The sequence below is a fragment of the Mus musculus genome, chromosome 19 (genome assembly GCF_000001635.26).
Source record: "Mus musculus strain C57BL/6J chromosome 19, GRCm38.p6 C57BL/6J".
Taxonomy (NCBI): Eukaryota; Metazoa; Chordata; class Mammalia; order Rodentia; family Muridae; genus Mus; species Mus musculus.
The window spans coordinates 33,187,006-33,203,563 of record NC_000085.6 but is presented as its reverse complement, the minus strand read 5'-3'; the positions used below and the strand labels follow the sequence as shown (position 1 = coordinate 33,203,563).

General features: G+C 38.0%; 1 pseudogene across 1 annotated transcript in view; it reads left to right on the top strand.

Moving 5' to 3' along the window:
* The window catches only part of Rnls (renalase, FAD-dependent amine oxidase), a 254,556-nt pseudogene that overhangs the window by 188,732 nt on the left and 49,266 nt on the right, over positions 1–16,558 (top strand). Inside the window, exon 5 of the transcript NR_160911.1 lies at positions 916–1,089. The product of NR_160911.1 is annotated as a renalase, FAD-dependent amine oxidase, transcript variant 1, non-coding (transcript). The remainder of the gene's footprint in view (positions 1–915; positions 1,090–16,558) is intronic.

Below are 16,558 nucleotides of genomic sequence, written 5' to 3'. Positions count from 1 at the left end.
AATAAAAAATAAAAATATATAACATGTATCTTACCAAGACTTTGATGAAATTCAACACTAATTCTAAAAATGTTTGGCCAACTATGACTCTAACAATATTTGTATTTTTTTAACTGACGTGTGGGACTGTTATTGTGCTTCAATAATGTATTGAATATTCTCCCCACCTCTTTTTACTTCTAAAGCCACCTCTCTGAGGGCTGACCTAAGACCCTTGATAATAAGAAGCTCCTTTAGACGGCGATCGTTCTCACTGCATGGCTCTTTTCCAAGCAGTCTGCTTCCTTAGTGTGTTCCATAAACCTTGTTGGGACTTGCTGAGGTGATGTAGCAGGGGTTGTCCACTCATACTGATGACTGAGGCATGGCTGTCTGCCTAAAATCTACTACTGTGCAACAATAGAAAGATGGCAGACAGGCAAATCAAATGGCATAGAAATATTGACGGGGCCATAAGAGGTGAAGAATCGGTCCACTCACCTATGACATGGGAGTAATACTCAACCTTATAAGACTGTGGCTATAATCATGTGAAACTTCATGCTAATAATTAGCAAAAGCATTCAACACAGTTAAATGGAGAGTAAACAAATCCACAATGGTAGCAGACAGCCTGTGACAGCAAAAGGGATGTGAGGCTAGAGCATCAACTACGAGCCAGAGTTTGAGAGGCTCGATCGGTAGGTAGTCTAATGGACTCGACTCTTCAGCTTACTGAAAGCAACTGTGCCAACATTCACAAACATTCTGGAAAGAAACTAGAGCAGAGAGCATGTCACATTCCCTTCCAGGTTTCATAGCGAGTAAGACGGGAATGCTATAGACAGTTGGGACTTGTTTAAAGGAGCTTTGCATTTGATGACTAAAAGGAAAGATGATAGTTTTGAGGTTGATTTTTTGATTTTTCTTCCACAGTAATTAGTGAACGCCAGAGGGAGCAACTGAAATCTGTGAGCTACTCCTCTCGCTATGCTCTGGGCCTCTTTTATGAAGTAGGCATGAAGATTGGTGTCCCTTGGTCCTGCCGCTACCTCAGCAGTCACCCCTGCATATGCTTCATCTCCATTGATAATAAGAAGCGCAATATAGGTTAGTACTCTCATGATTTCCCTTAAACATAGGGGCAGTGGTGGGTGTAGGTTGAGGAAAATGGTGTTTGAGTGTTCCCATGGTGAGCAGACAAGTGTTTAACTCCAAGCCACATGGGATAAAACTTACTGTCTCATTTGCTCAGTTATGAAATCCACAGTGCAACCAGAAAGGTCTCTTAGACAATCATCCATCATGCAGATTGTATTATTGAGTTCATAAAAATAGTGTCTGAAAGTTTGAGATTTCCAAGTGACCTATGTTCTATTACATTAATTTGGATTGATGTATACGCAAATGTTTTTCTCATTGTTTTTAGTGAGATTCCTTTGGGACATTTGTTTGTTTGTTTTTTAATTTATTAACTGCTAAGCTTCCCTGGCTAGATTAAAAAGTGAATTTTACCATGCTATTAAATCTATCACATCCATATTATTTTGATGTCTGTGCATATTTCATTTTTTAAATGAGGCAAAATTGATTATGATTAAAGTGGCTGGCAAATGTTTCGTGAGAACATCCTAGGGTTCAGTAAACTCTACACTTTACCTTTTGGTAGAAAACAGTTTTAAAACTTAAGTTTTATTTACAAAACCATGTGTTTTAGAGGCAGAAACAGCCAACCTGGCCTTTAGAAGGAAGGAACAGAGGGAGAAATGGAGGGAGGGAGGGAGGGAGGGAGGGAGGGAGGGAGGGAGGGAGGGAGGGAGGGAGGGAGGGAGGGAGGGAGGGAGGGAGGGAGGGAAAGAGGAAAAAGAATGAGTAAAAGAAATTAAGTAAGAAAGGAAGGAAGGGAGAGAGAGAAAGAAGGAGGAAGGAAGGAAGATTGAGTCACAAGAAAAGGTAACTGATTCATTTTAGAAAAGAAACATTGAGTGTGCATTCGTAGCTGTGAGATTTTGGTGATGCCTAGGGTAATGCTTTTCATAAATAAACTGCAATGATCTAAGATGACAAAACTTGCAAGAGGAATTGCTGTGGAGTTTGTTATGGTGCTTCACTGCACAGCGATGCTTTCATCAGTCCATTAGTTAGAAGTCTTGCCTGATAAAATCACCGACTAATGTCTCTTGGCTTGCCAGAATTTTATGATAGGCCTAGGCTGCTTTTTCTATCAGAGCACACAATCTAAGAAAAATGTTTCTTTTATAACTTAAAACTCCCCAAGGGCTGTGCTGCTTATGTTAACATGATATCACATCTATATACAATCAGCAGCTCATGAAATGCCCTGTAACAGCTATGGACGTTAGCTGTTACATGTGATCGTCACAACTCTACAGCTGCTTTGTTCTGAGGAAATGAAAATAATCCCTGATCCTCTCAAGTTATATACCATGAATAAGACATCCTTGGGGGTGTACCTTCGTAAGATGGGATATCTACTAGGATATATATTTAGCTATACATAACAGAAAAAATAGGCATGTTTAAACAACATGAGGTCATTTAATAATCTGCTATGAAAAATTGATCTATTTCTTAGATTGATATGTTGGAAACATAGAGTGCCTCTCAGTGGTAGAGCATTTGTCTGACACAGGCAAAGCTCTAGGTTAAATCCCTAGCACAAAATAAAATGAAGAAAAAAATCATAGATTAAACTCTATGCTGACCAGTATTTTTATTACTATGACAAATACCCAAGAGTTCAACTTCCAAGGAGGCTAACTGTCATAGCATATGTTCTCTCATAGATAGATACAGATGTGCACACACATGTTTAGAGGCAAGAGTCTCATTATGTAACCCTAGATATCCCAGAACTCACTATGTACAGCAAGCTAGCCTGGAACTCCATAGACATCTGCCTGTCTGCTTCCTGAGTGCTGGAATTACCATACCCAACCTATCTTCCCATTTTTACTCTGCTGCCATACCCAACCTATCTTCCCATTTTTATATCAACACGAAACTGAAGAGGGAACTATGGGAGAGAAAAACAAAACAATACAGGATTTAAGAAGGAGCCATACAATATGTGAGACATGAAAGTGGGAATTACCAGGGACAAGAAGGCACAATGATAAAAAGAGCGGTCAGGGACAGAGGGTCAAGCAAAGCACAATGTGGATGAAAATTTCATATAGATACCTGATACTTTGTCTCAAAGTTTTTTAAAGAGTGTATGGCAGAGCAAAATTATCCACCTCATAGAGAACAAGATGCTAACATAAGGAATTGGCTGGCTTTTTTGTCCCTCCTCTTTTACGTCTCATTTTTCTTCCTATTAGGCATCCTGCCACTCCGTAGTTAGTCTCTGGAAGAATCCCCTCAGACAATGCGCAGGAGGTCTGCACGATCCTCCCAGGCACTTCTCAACCCAGCGAAATTGACAATCAGCACTCCCTGTCACAAAACACTCATCCCAATGAGATGATATTTGGAGATTTAGTTCAGGTCACAATGATTACATGGAGTCCTAAGAGTGGCATCTTAGCCCAATAGGACAACAGCCTTATACAAACAAAAGAGAAAAGTTTCCCTTCTCTCTATTGCTACTTTCATATAACAAGGGAACTGTATGACAGGGTTGTAGAAAAATAGCAGGTACTGTATATCAGGAAGCAAGCCCTCACCAGGAACCAGCTCAGCCAATGCCTGGACAGTGGGGTTCTCAGGCTAGAAAACTGAAAAAACTCCATTTATGAGAACTACAGAATCTCCTTAAGGTCTCACTCCCATTTATCTATCTATCTATCTATCTATCTATCTATCTATCTATCTAGTTAGTTCCAGGGATCGAAGCACATTAAAGCCTAGCAACACACTTCAAAAGAACCACCACTGACTGATCCTTCCAGAGGCTCTATGTAATAGTTCTTTAATCTGCTTATTCTCATATATGCATATCAGACCTGAATTGCTACCTGGATTAATCCCAAACTAGCCACTAGTTAGGCAAGTGAGAGTATCAGGAATCCAGGGTGGGTGGGATTATCACAAATCTACATCAAATATTCTCCTGGAGCTGGGCTCACAGTCCTGTTAGCCATGAGCAGGAAAGCTGCCTGAACAAAGGAAAGTATCGTTACAGAGAAAGGAAGAAGGCACCTGGTGACTGTGTGACCCTCCACACTTCCCACTGTCTTCCATCAGCGTTACATTTTATATAGAAGGTAAAATTCTAAATTTATCATAAAAAGAAAAGAATCACATATATTCAAAATTACCATTTAAGGCCCATAAAACTACATTTTGAGAATGGCAAAAAAAAATCAGTAAACTTAATACAAACATTTTTAACCTTTTGCATAGATTTCAATTTCTCTGGGTGAGGTTAGAGTAAAAAGCTGGATTGCATGCATAGGACACAGTGATGTTTTCTACCAAGAAAGTCAGACAAGTAAGAAAGAAATAGTCCTAGTCAGACAAGAAAGAAAAAAATATTCCTATCCCTGAGCAGACTAAATTTTCTCTACAAATGAGGTGGGAGGGTGTGGGAAAGCACCCACACAAAACTGAAGTAAAAATTTATAAAACTAAATGGATCTGAAAAGGTGAAACATAAGATCAAGTATTTCTCATGACTGTCAATTTTTTAATAATAGATACTTAAATTTCTCTTAATATCAACAACCACACAATTTTTAAACTGAGGAGCCAGATGAGTCAGAAATCATGTTTTGTTATGTTTCAAGCCACCAAGGAATACCTACATTCCTTTGTCAATTATATGGAAATTAACCTATTGTGCATGCATTAACTTGTGTAATACCTGAAGAGATAACTTTTAACATAAAATCTTACTGCCTTCACCTAAGTAGTTTTATTATTCTACCAGAGTCAACAGTACTAAGTGTGTCAAGCTAAATTAACACAATATTAATGCATTTATAAAGCAATTCCCTGTATTTTAGCAATAGTGACATCTAATTGGGCAAGTAAGATACATGTTGTTGTTTCTGTATCTCCACCCCATTTTGGGTTATTTTCTTGAATCAAAAACTAGTACCGTTCCTCAGAAAATTGGACATAGTACTACCAGAGGATCCAGCAATACCTCTCCTGGGAATATACACAGAAGATGTCCCAACCGGTAAGAAGGACACATGCTCCACTATGTTCATAGCAGCCTTATTTATAATAGCCAGGAGCTGGAAAGAACCCAGATGTCCCTCAACAAAGGAATGGATACAGAAAATGTGGTACATCTACACAATGGAGTACTACTCAGCTATTAAAAACAATGAATTTATGAAATTCTTAGGCAAATGGATGGATCTGGAGGATATCATCCTGAGTGAGGTAACCCAATCACAAAAGAATACACACGATATGCACTCATTGATAAGTGGATATTAACCCAGAAACTTAGAATACACAAGATACAATTTGCAAAACACATGAAACTCAAGAAGAGGGAATGCTAAAGTGTAGATACTTTGCTCCTCCTTAGAACGGGGAACAAAACACCCATGGAAGGAGTCACAGAGACTGAGATGAGAAGGAAGCTGAGATGGAAGGAAGGACTATCCAGAGACTGCCCCACCTGGGGATCCATCCCATAAACAGCCACCAAATCCAGACACTATTGCATATGCCAGCAAGATTTTGCTGAAAGGACCCTGATATAGCTGTCTCTTGTGAGACTGTGCCGGGGCCTAGAAAACACAGAAGTGGATGCTCACAGTCAGCTATTGGATGGAACACAGGGCCCCCAATGGAGGAGCTAGAGAAAGTACCCAAGGAGCTAAAGGGGTCTGCAACCCTATAGGTGGAACAACAATATGAACTACCCAGTACCCCCAGAGCTCGTGTCTCTAGTTGCATATGTAGCAGAAGATAGCCTAGTAGGCCATTATTGGGAGGAGAGGCCCTTGGTCTTCGGAAGATTATATGCCACAGTACAGGGGAATACCAAGGCCAGGAAGCAAGAGTGGGTGGGTTGGGGAGCAGGGTGGGGGAGGGTATAGGGGATTTTCAGGTTAGCATTTGAAGTATAAATGAAAATCTCTAATAATAAAAAAGAACATCTAAAAAAAACAAACAAACAAAAAAAAAACAAAAAAACCTAGTACCATAATACACACACAAATAATGGAGGGGGTGTTTGTGTTTTGTCAGGGTAGAAAATGTAAATGTACAAAAGATACACAAAATTTACCAGCATTGAGACAACAAATGCAGTCTGTTAATAAGTCTCCAGAGACAGAAGATGCAGTGACCCAAACCTGATAAAGGTCAGGGCCTACTCATTTGTCACATGTCAGAAACAGGCAGTCAGTGCAGAAAAACTCAGCCAGAATCAACTTTCCCTTTAGGCAAAGGAAGGAAGCCCCAGTGTGTACCAGACCCAACTTAGGGTGCCAACACTCTGACTATGAATCACTATTAGCTCATGTTCCCAATGTGTTGTGTGGGACACTGGTTCTTTGGGGACTCTTTTTTTCAAACAGCTCTGTTATCAAACCAACCAGATTTACACCTGGTTTAGAAAGTTCAAAAAATAGCTCCTTAAAAGAAATGCCTACAGAAAGACATCTCCATTTCTTCTAGGATTAATGTATTTGAACAAATGTACTTGATCATGGATCATTTGAAGGTAAACCAAACCTATGACAGTCCTTCAGTACACACTTGAGAAATCCTGACTTGATGTTATCGTTTGCACTTCTTGTGTGGCAGGAACATCAAGAGAGATAGGTCTATCCCTGAAGGCATTCAATGGGAAGGAATTAGACTCTAAGATAGTGCAGGTTTAAATAAAAAGTTCTTTACCATATTCAGTTTGGATCTTGAATGTCCCCTAGAGGCTAATGTGTTTAAGAGGTGTAACCCTCACTTAGGAAATGATGCATATTTTGGAAGTGAAACAGTTACTGGGCATATGCCCTTGAAGGAGGTACTGAGACTCCTGTACTTCTTTTTCTCTCTATTTTGTTTCCCAGTCATGAAGTCAGCAGCTATCCTATGGTACGGCCCCTTCCTCCAAGCCCAAAAGCAACAAAATCAAACAATCATGGGCCAAACCCTCCAACCCTCTTAGCCAATGGAAACCTCAGATTGTATCACATTATTACTCTGATATTTATTGCTATAATGAAAAACTCACTAACTCACTTGAATAATTTTTGAAAAAATTTTCAGGTTAACTTGGGGGGGGGGGGGTTGGACATAAAATTAAGACCTAGATTAAAATTCTGGTAAGAGAAAGGCTAGCAATGTCTTCATCCATGAGCCCCGACCTTGTCAGACTATTTTTAAGTAACAAACACATGGAAAATTTTAATTACCTAAGTATGACAGATGATTACCTCTTGATCAGCCCAAATGGGTGTTGACTGGTAGGTAACTCTATTCAAAGAAGTTCTTTGGGCAGTAAACATTTAAGGAGTTGGACATGCCAATCTGGTTTGATCCTCATATGTCTACATCTGTATCAATTACCACTTTGTCCCATAAATAAATTCAATTAGTGTATGTCAATTAAAAATTTTAAAATGTGATGGAAAGATGACTTAGAGATTAAAAGCACTAACTATTCCTCCAGAGGACCTGAGTTCAATTCCCAGCACCCATATAGCAATTCATAACTGTTAACTACAGTCCCAGGGGATCTAATGTTTTCTTCTGGCCTCTGTGAGCACTGCATGCACGTAGTGTACAGACATACTGGCAGGAAAAGTACTCATATAGCAAATAAAAAGTTTTTAAATATTTGTATATGTTTAAGGAGCTGAGGGGCCTTATCTGGCATCAATGGGAGGGGAAGCCCTTGATCCTGTGAAGGCTTGATGCCCCAGTGTAGTGGAATGCTCAGGCGGTGAGGTAGGAGTGGGTGAATGGGTGGAGGAACACCCTCATAGAAGCAGGGTAAGGAGGGATGGGATGGGGGGGCGCATAGAGGAGAGGAAACTGGAAAAGGGGATAATATTTGAAATGTAAACAAAATATCCAATTAAAAAAAATAAAGAATACTAGAATAAAAATGAAATTGTTAATGGACCCAGAATCCTCTTTCTTTTGATTTACTATGTTCACAGTCATCCAACTAAGTTGATAGGGGAAAATGGAGGGCTGGGCATATCAGCTAGGCTCACACCCTGCCCATTAGTGCACAATTAAGTGGTGAACACTGATCTTGTAGGCAAATTGACCCTATCTTTTACCTATGCATGTAAGAAGAAGAAAAGTGGTTTGTAGGGATGGTACATTAGTTTCAAATACAAGTGCAAATCCATTAACATATGGTTACTACAGAGGGCAAAAACTGAGTAATTCCAAGGAGGATTACAGACTCAGTAGATAAAGATTCTCAAAATAATTAGCAATGTTGTTCATGTAGGGAGGGCAGGAATGTGCCACATCTGTACGAATTTACCATCTGAGATTTCTGAAGCCCCTTAACTTGAATTTAGTGTTAAACTAAGCTAGGAGTTAAGTTGCTCGTATTCAACTTACTCCAACCACTTAGTAGTTATATAACAATAAATTACTTAATCTCTCTGTACCCCTCTCAGTACTATGAGGAAATAATAATCCCAAAGACTTATTGAGGAATTAACACTTTGAGTATGTACTTCAAGTAAGTACTTCACGGAGCACTTAGCAAATAATAAGTCAGTATGTCTGGTACTTAATATTTAAAGACTCTAGTGTTCAACTTAGATTTTATATTCTCTAAAGCAAAGTATGTAAGCATAAGGTTCAAGGTAAGTGAATTTCATCTTCTATTACCAGTACATTTAGGATTCTAAACAAATTAGGTAAATAAAACAATCAATCAGGTTTTTATCTTGCATTCCTTTTCACATTTGCAAGACATTGATCGTCAATGACTGAACAATGGATAACAATCTAAAGCAATTAATGCAATTTACAGCTCTAGAATCATAAAGACCAATGGACATAATTAAATAGTTTTCAACGTCGATCAAAGATACAATTTAACTCATTTAAAAAGAAGATAAACAAATTCAAAAACCCTAACTTTATCACATGGAACTTATCATTGCAAGAATTTTATTGAGATAATTTAATAGCAAAAATTACATATTATATGCTTCCTTTAACTACTAATTCCCAAAATACATAGAAATGTTCCTCATGGGCTGTTTATTGCTTAAACTTTTTATATCATGAAAGGTAGCACAATATAGGAAGCAATAAAAAATTGTGATATATTCAAGACCTTAAATCCAGTCTCCTTGTGATCACCTAATGGATTTTCTTGATTATTCCAACTTAGTGGATCATCAGAAATATGACAGCACAAAATGATGTGCTTTGAGATTTGAATAATGTAGAATCATTTGAATCTGCCAAAAATAAAGTCTAGAGAGGTAAAAAATTTATAAAGAGAATATGAAAAGAAAAAAGAAAAGGGAAAGACAGGAAGGAAGAAAGGGAAATAACCATAATCATAAAAATCTGTCATGTTTCTAGCTCAGGTTTCTGCTTTTAACATCTGAGTTCTCAGAGAAAATAACAACCTTGCTAAGATAGTGAGCACCAGCAACTTACAAAGGCTGTTTTATAGAAAGTGCAGCTTTTAGTTCAGTTATAAAATGTATACTTCTCATATAAATCAGGTGAGACATTTTAATTAAGAGAAGTCAAATTCTAATTACAAATAGGTATTATGATAGTTCTGCAAAAATAAACATAGATGTGTAGGTGATAGATATAGATAGATATTAATTATAATATAATACCAAATATTAGAGTAATGACTTAAAAGAAAAAATTTTATATTTGAGTAATAGATATTGAGTTATCTTTTAGAGTAAAAAATATGTATATACTCATATATACATATGTAATCACTTAAATAAATGTACTTATCATATGTGCATATATATTTTTAAAGTAATAAGTCCAGAGTGTAAAATACTATCATTTTATATATATTTCCCATACTTAAAAACAAAGGTGATCTTTCATTAGAGAATGAAATATTCCAACATTTTTGTAAGGAGAACATTTGCATACAAAGTCAGACCAAACAATAGACCCCTTTTAACCTGTGGCTTCTCTGTCAGTCTGTCCTCAACAGGAGAGTACATCTAAGATAACACTTATCCACCCACTTGCCAAGCAATTTGTTTCAGTATGATAATTAGTGCCAGATTGGAAAGAAATACAACATCAGCTAAATTTTTGCATCAAAAATAGTCTAAAATATGAAATATATTACTGAGATGCATCTCTCTTTCTCTCTCTCTCTCTCTCTCTCTCTCTCTCTCCCTCTCTCTCTCTCTCTCTCTCTCCATCCCTCTCTATCACTCTCTCTCTATTTCACACACACACACACATACACACACACACACACACACATATACACACACAGAGTGACAGTTTCTTTCGGCTAGGTTAAAGTCCCAAATTCTTTACTTCTATGTTTTCCATTTTCAAATTATTCAATTGGAGAAATATGCACAAATGAGTTTTGAATGCGTTATTTGTGCCAGTCATTGTGCAAAGAATTGAAGATTCCAAAGTTCCCAATATAATTTCATGAAACCTGATCAAATGAAAGATTCTGAAGGTAAAAGGTACCATTTGTGTTTGGTTCACTGAGACTTGTAAAAAGTGTAAATTCCTGTAAGGATCTACACAATACACAGTGTAAACATTGTGAGAGAGTGCTTAGACGCTTTTGTCATGACATATCAAGTGATTCTTTTAGGTGAAGAAATAACAGATAAGCCTGAGGCATATATAGATTTTTAGTTGTTTATATGTAAGTTACTCTGCAACCTTACTGTAACCTACTGTCTCAAAATGATCTTGATCTGAGCAATTGTTTTACGTCCTTGGTTCTTTTTGCTGGATGGAGGGCTGGAGTCATAAATTAAAGCCCAGGCATTTTTGGCAATTTTGGCTAAAACTAGGTAGGAATGTTTAAATCAGTTTCTTTGCAGAATTTCCTGTCCGCTGAATTAATATGGGAACCCTCACATCTGGACAAGAGCCTTATTTTGAATTAAGATAGAATTCATCCTCTGGATTCAAATATAGGAAGCTCAAATTGATGCTCTCATAGTACCTGCAACCATGTCAGCTTGTTAGAAGAGAGAAACTGAATGAACGCTTTGTCTGTGAGACTGGGCTGTTTTGAAAGATCTTCAAGTCCTTATTGCAGTCTGAGATGAGGCTGTCAGCACTACGAGTTGTAAGCCAGGGCTCAAAATAATGTGTGCTGCTCAGCTTCCCAGACAAGTGCCTGGTCTTCATCATTCTGGAGGCACCTCAAAACCTTTGCAAGTTGAGAATGGTATTGTGCAATTGTGTAAAATTCAAACAGCTTGTGAGCCTCAGGTCCTGGGAAACAGCAAAGGCTTGAGCTGGATGGAAGCTTGACAAGTCTTCACTGTGGTCCATTTTTATCTGTGACCATGACAACACTCTCCAAAAGAGATGGGATCATTCCTTTACCTAGAGGCTCTTCAGAAAACAATTTCATCACTTCCCTTACTGTCAAGAATTTCATCTCAGATCAATCTAACTGTCTCATGGGCTACAGAATTGATGAGCCCTGACTGCAGAGCCTGCTGCTCTCACCAAAATTAGGGATTCTGTCTTTCAGTGCAAATAAATGTCATCACTCGTCATCATATATGGTATATATCTGCTGGTCCTTTTAGCTTGATCACTGCTGAAAATAAGAGGTAGACATTATTATCATCATGCATCATAGATGTATCTAGTGCTTAACAAATATTTTCTGAGACAGCTATATTGCATATGTAAGGATGAAGAGCCCTTCCCTAACCCTTATACAACCTTTGAGAATTAGTAACTTAGCACTACCTATCTACTTAGCTGGGTAGGAAAAGAAATGTCTAGGCAGCAATTGTTTATCCCTTAGGCAAGCTAGGGACTGTTAACCTTAAATTATGGAAAATGGACAAACTCCCCATTTACATGCTAGATATGAAAGCCAGTGAAGAATATATATGAATACCTCTGGCAACTACTCTGAGTTCCCTCCTTTTAGATTCCCAGTGGTTACACTATCGTGGTGACTGCACTATGAAGTATCAACAGTGAGATCTGGAAGTTTTATTGACAGTTTTTCTCAGAGAGGTATTCTCAGTAAGCATTTTCCCCGGTCCCTGGGGAATATACATCTGCTTTCAATGGTACCCTATAATGTAGTCCTTAATTTCCAAAGTTGCACTTCAAAGAATCCTGCTGTCCTCTTTGGAAAGCATATTTCTTTTTAATATTTAATTGAAAAACAACTATGCTCCAGCTGAGATATTTAACTTAGAAAACATGTGATAAAGTCAGTAAAGTTGACATTTCCCTGTTTTACTTTAGCAGTTCTGGTTTGAATATCAAAATAATATTAAAGTGGCATCTTGGATAGAGTCTTAGTTTTGTTCCACTGCTGTGAAGAGACACAACCACTGAGGCTAATCTTTAAAAAGAACTCATGTATTTGGGGGCTTGCTTACACTTTCAGAGTATTAGTCCATGATCGTCATGGTGGGAAATAGCAGGCATGGCACTGGAGCAGTAGCTGAGAGCTTTGCATACTGAACCTCAGGCAGTAGGCAGAGAGAGGGAGGGACAGACAGACAGACAGACAAACTGGACCTGACAGGTTCAAAGCCCTGCTCCCTGACACACCTCCAAGGCTACTGCCTAATGGCTCACCAACTGGGGACTAAACATTTAAAATATATGAGCCTATGGGTACCGTTCCCACTCAAATATCACCGATAGTAATCTTTCACAAATGAGTTGATGTTCAATCCGAGGACAGTGGCTGATGAGCTCTTTATTGTAAATTCACAGGTGGTCAAGTACACAGTTGTTCCAATAGTGCAGTGGACTCTGGAGCATACAATCCTCTTAAGCTGTATTCAGCCCTGAGATTTAGGATGACCCACATGATGCGGCTCTTCTCTCTGTAGAGTAAAAGGTGTTGACTGCCAGCATCTTCATGTGATTCAGATAACAGCTCTGTAACTGCGTTTCTCAGTTGCTTTGAGTTTCAAAGTGCTATGTGACAAGTATATTGTCTCTCTAAAGTGTTATAAGAGTTGAATAAAATAGTATGTACAAAACCCCTAGTACAGCACAAGAAATGTTCATAGTAAATGCTATTTTTATATTTGTTACAAACAGCATGTTTTACTATTAGTCTTTTATTTATATAAGCACATTCACTTTGACAATGAGACAAGAATGCCAATAAGTGTTTCAAATATTATTTTGTTAAAGTGATAGCGCTTACACATAATGAGACTACACAATCTCGCAAGTATTAAACTCAGCACAGAAGTTAGGTGGGATTCTTCCTGCTTATGAAATCTTTAACATGATGTACTGATGATCTGAAAATAGAGTATTCTCTGAGGAGATCTGGCTTCAACCATTAAGACTGTTTCAAGAGCAAGTTTCAAAGTCTTAACTACACAGTCTCACCACAGGAAATCTCTTCACTATGACATTAAAAACTTTGAGTCAGGTAGCGTTTTTTAACTGCCAGAATCACTAGCCCATCCTTTTGTCACTTGTGATATTATTGATTCAGTTCAGCCTAAAAGCCCTTCACATTATTACTAGTGATGTGCTTGGTCTTCAGTGAGCTGAGAAGACTTTGCTATACTCTCTAAAATCACATGCAGGCCTTGGTATTTTTAATGGTAATTACGCCTATAGACTTCATATATGTGCTCACCTATATATTGAGAAGAGTTCACAAGTACCGTACAAGACATTCAATTCCCTGCATAACATGAATGAATATTAAACATCAGAATCTGAAAAGAATCTGTTGAAATCCCATTAATATTTATAACTGATCTGTGGGACTAGGGGACAACTTTAGTATAAAATATTTCAAATTCACAGTTGTAATAATGTACCATCCTTGAAATTAAAATATAGTTTTTTCCACTGAACTAGGTTTCTGTTCTATGTAATACTAATGAATTCTTTGTTGATGTTATTATGTGCACTTACATTACTTAGTAGTGTCAAGAAGGTGGCCTTGAAACCTGAGTTCAGCTGAGCCTAATTCTCTTTTTTCATTAAAAACAAAATTCCTGTTTGTTTCCTTTCCCTCCTATTTTCAGAGGAATGGCTTCTCGAAGAATTTCTTCTTTAATTGAAGAATCTTGCCCAAGTACCCAGATCTATTCTTTAATCATAAGTCAAAAATACAACAGGAAAAAATAATTCCATTCATCTCATTAGGAAAGAATAAGACTGCCCAAAGTGGCTTGGTTGATTTCCTGTACAAAGTGGGGACAGGAATTTTTTTTCTGCTAACTTGAATAACTTCATTATCTGATTGATCTCAGATATTAACATTCAAAATTATATAATATCAAAGCAAAATCTTCACCTTAATGAACCAGATGGACTAAAACAAAGGTTTTGGTCAGTTATAGCCAAGAGATGTATTTCATCTTTTTACAGAATCCTTTCAAACAGTGACAGATCTAAAACTGAACCCAACCATGCAGCTACTATGATGACAACATGATATTCTTAGGGCAAACTAGTACACAGGCTCAAGGAGGAAATCTTGCCTAATTCAGGAAAACAGGCCAATGATAACATCACTTAAGACACAAAGTTCTACATAGGACACAGTGCTGACCAGGACAAAATAGCAGTGTATAATAAAGGCTGACTTCACAGGAATGGTGAATATTGAGGAAATGAAGATTTTAGTGGAGTGACATCATAGAAAACCTAGGATATTTCTTACATATTGTGGAAAGAACACTACAGCCAGCGAGAGCCTAAAATCCAAATGTGAGTCAGGTTAAGCCCTCTGCCCTAGGGATCTGAGTGAGGTCCAATTAAAAGACCATTGAATCCTTCTGTTTTTTCCTTTTGGCAGCACAAGTAAAAGCTGTAACAAGCTGAAAATCTCCCGTTGTCCCAGGATAGATAGATGTTTTCCTAAAGCTTGGGGGGTCTTAGCCAAAGGACAACGCTTCTCTTAAGCAGATCCAGAAATATATACAGTCTCAGTAAATATGGCTTCTTTTCCCTAAACGAGCAGAATCTTTGGAGGTTTTAAAGGAACTGAGGCTAGGAAAAATATCCCAGTCCTGGACAAGAGTAGAAATCAGAAATACTTGTGAAAATTGCTTTCTTTATTTTTTTCATTCATATCCAACTGTTCTTCCATGCTACCTACCCATTGCCTAGTTTCACGCCCTATGCGCAGTCCTTGACAATTTTCCATGTTTCTAAAAGATGAAATCACTAGTCTTTTCACTGTCTCAAGCAAAACTCAGGAAACATCTTTGTTTCTTCTTCTTTTTTTATGTCAATGTACAATATGTAATTAAGTCAGACTGACTGCTCCCAAAGTCGACTTCGAGCTCATCTCTTCATTGCACTTGACCCTGCCAAGCCACTGTTTTCTCTCAAGTAGCCTCTAGATACTTACCTTCTCCAGTTCCTTATGGAGCCAGAAATGTCTTCCCAAAGCCCATATCTGCCCAGGCCACTCACTTGCTTCCAACCAAAAGCTCTCCAATACCTTCTTTTGCATATATGATTAAACCTCAAATCCTTAACTTGTCCTACACTGGGTTAAGTGACCTAGAACAAGAGTCACAGACCTTTTCCTACAACAGCCAGAAGATAAATACTCTAGATTTTGTGAGCTATGCACCCTAAGAAGCGTCTACTCCGATCCACTGGTGTAATTAAAGCTATATATGCTATGCAATGACATGGGTATGGACGTGCCTCAATAAATTAGTACAAACACAAGTGTGCAAAGTATTTGGTATCAAGACCGTAGTTTGTCTGCCTCGGCATGTGCCTACCTCGCCAGTTCGTCACTCTTAGCCAGTCTAGCTGTCCTGTCACATACTTTTTAACCAGTTGTGAATTTTCCCATTTCAATAATTTCCTTTGTAGACTGTCAAAGTTCAATTGCTCCTTCTACAGAGGCCATTTCTTCTTATTTGTTTTCTTTTCTTTACTGTTGCTGCTGCTGCTGCTGCTGCTGCTGCTGCTGTTGTTGTTGTTGTTGTTGTTGTTGTTGTTGTTGTTGTTGTGACAGGGTCTCACTATATAGTCTTGGCTGTACTGGAACTCACAAGGTAGACTTAGGTTGGCCTTGAACTTTCAGTAATTATTCTGCCTTTGGCAGTACTAGTACTACCCAGTACTAGGATTAGGATTGCATCACCATTTCTGGACAGAAGCCATTTATATATTCTCTATTTAATTCAGTTTCCCTCAGTACTCTTAAATAGCAGCCTGTATTTTCAGTAATTGTGAGTAATCTCAATTGCCAACTTGATGATATCTACCTGGGTGACATATATCTGAGCATGCCTGTACATGATTATCCTTATTAGATTACTTGAAATGAGATGACTGGCTCATTGTGGGTGTCACCATTCCCTAGGCTAGGATCCTTGACTATATAAAAGGAAAATGTGATGTGAGCACATGTGGATACAATGTGAGCAGCTACTTTCAAGCTCATGCCATCTTGACTTCCCTGCTGTTGTACCTGAAATGTGAGCCAAAA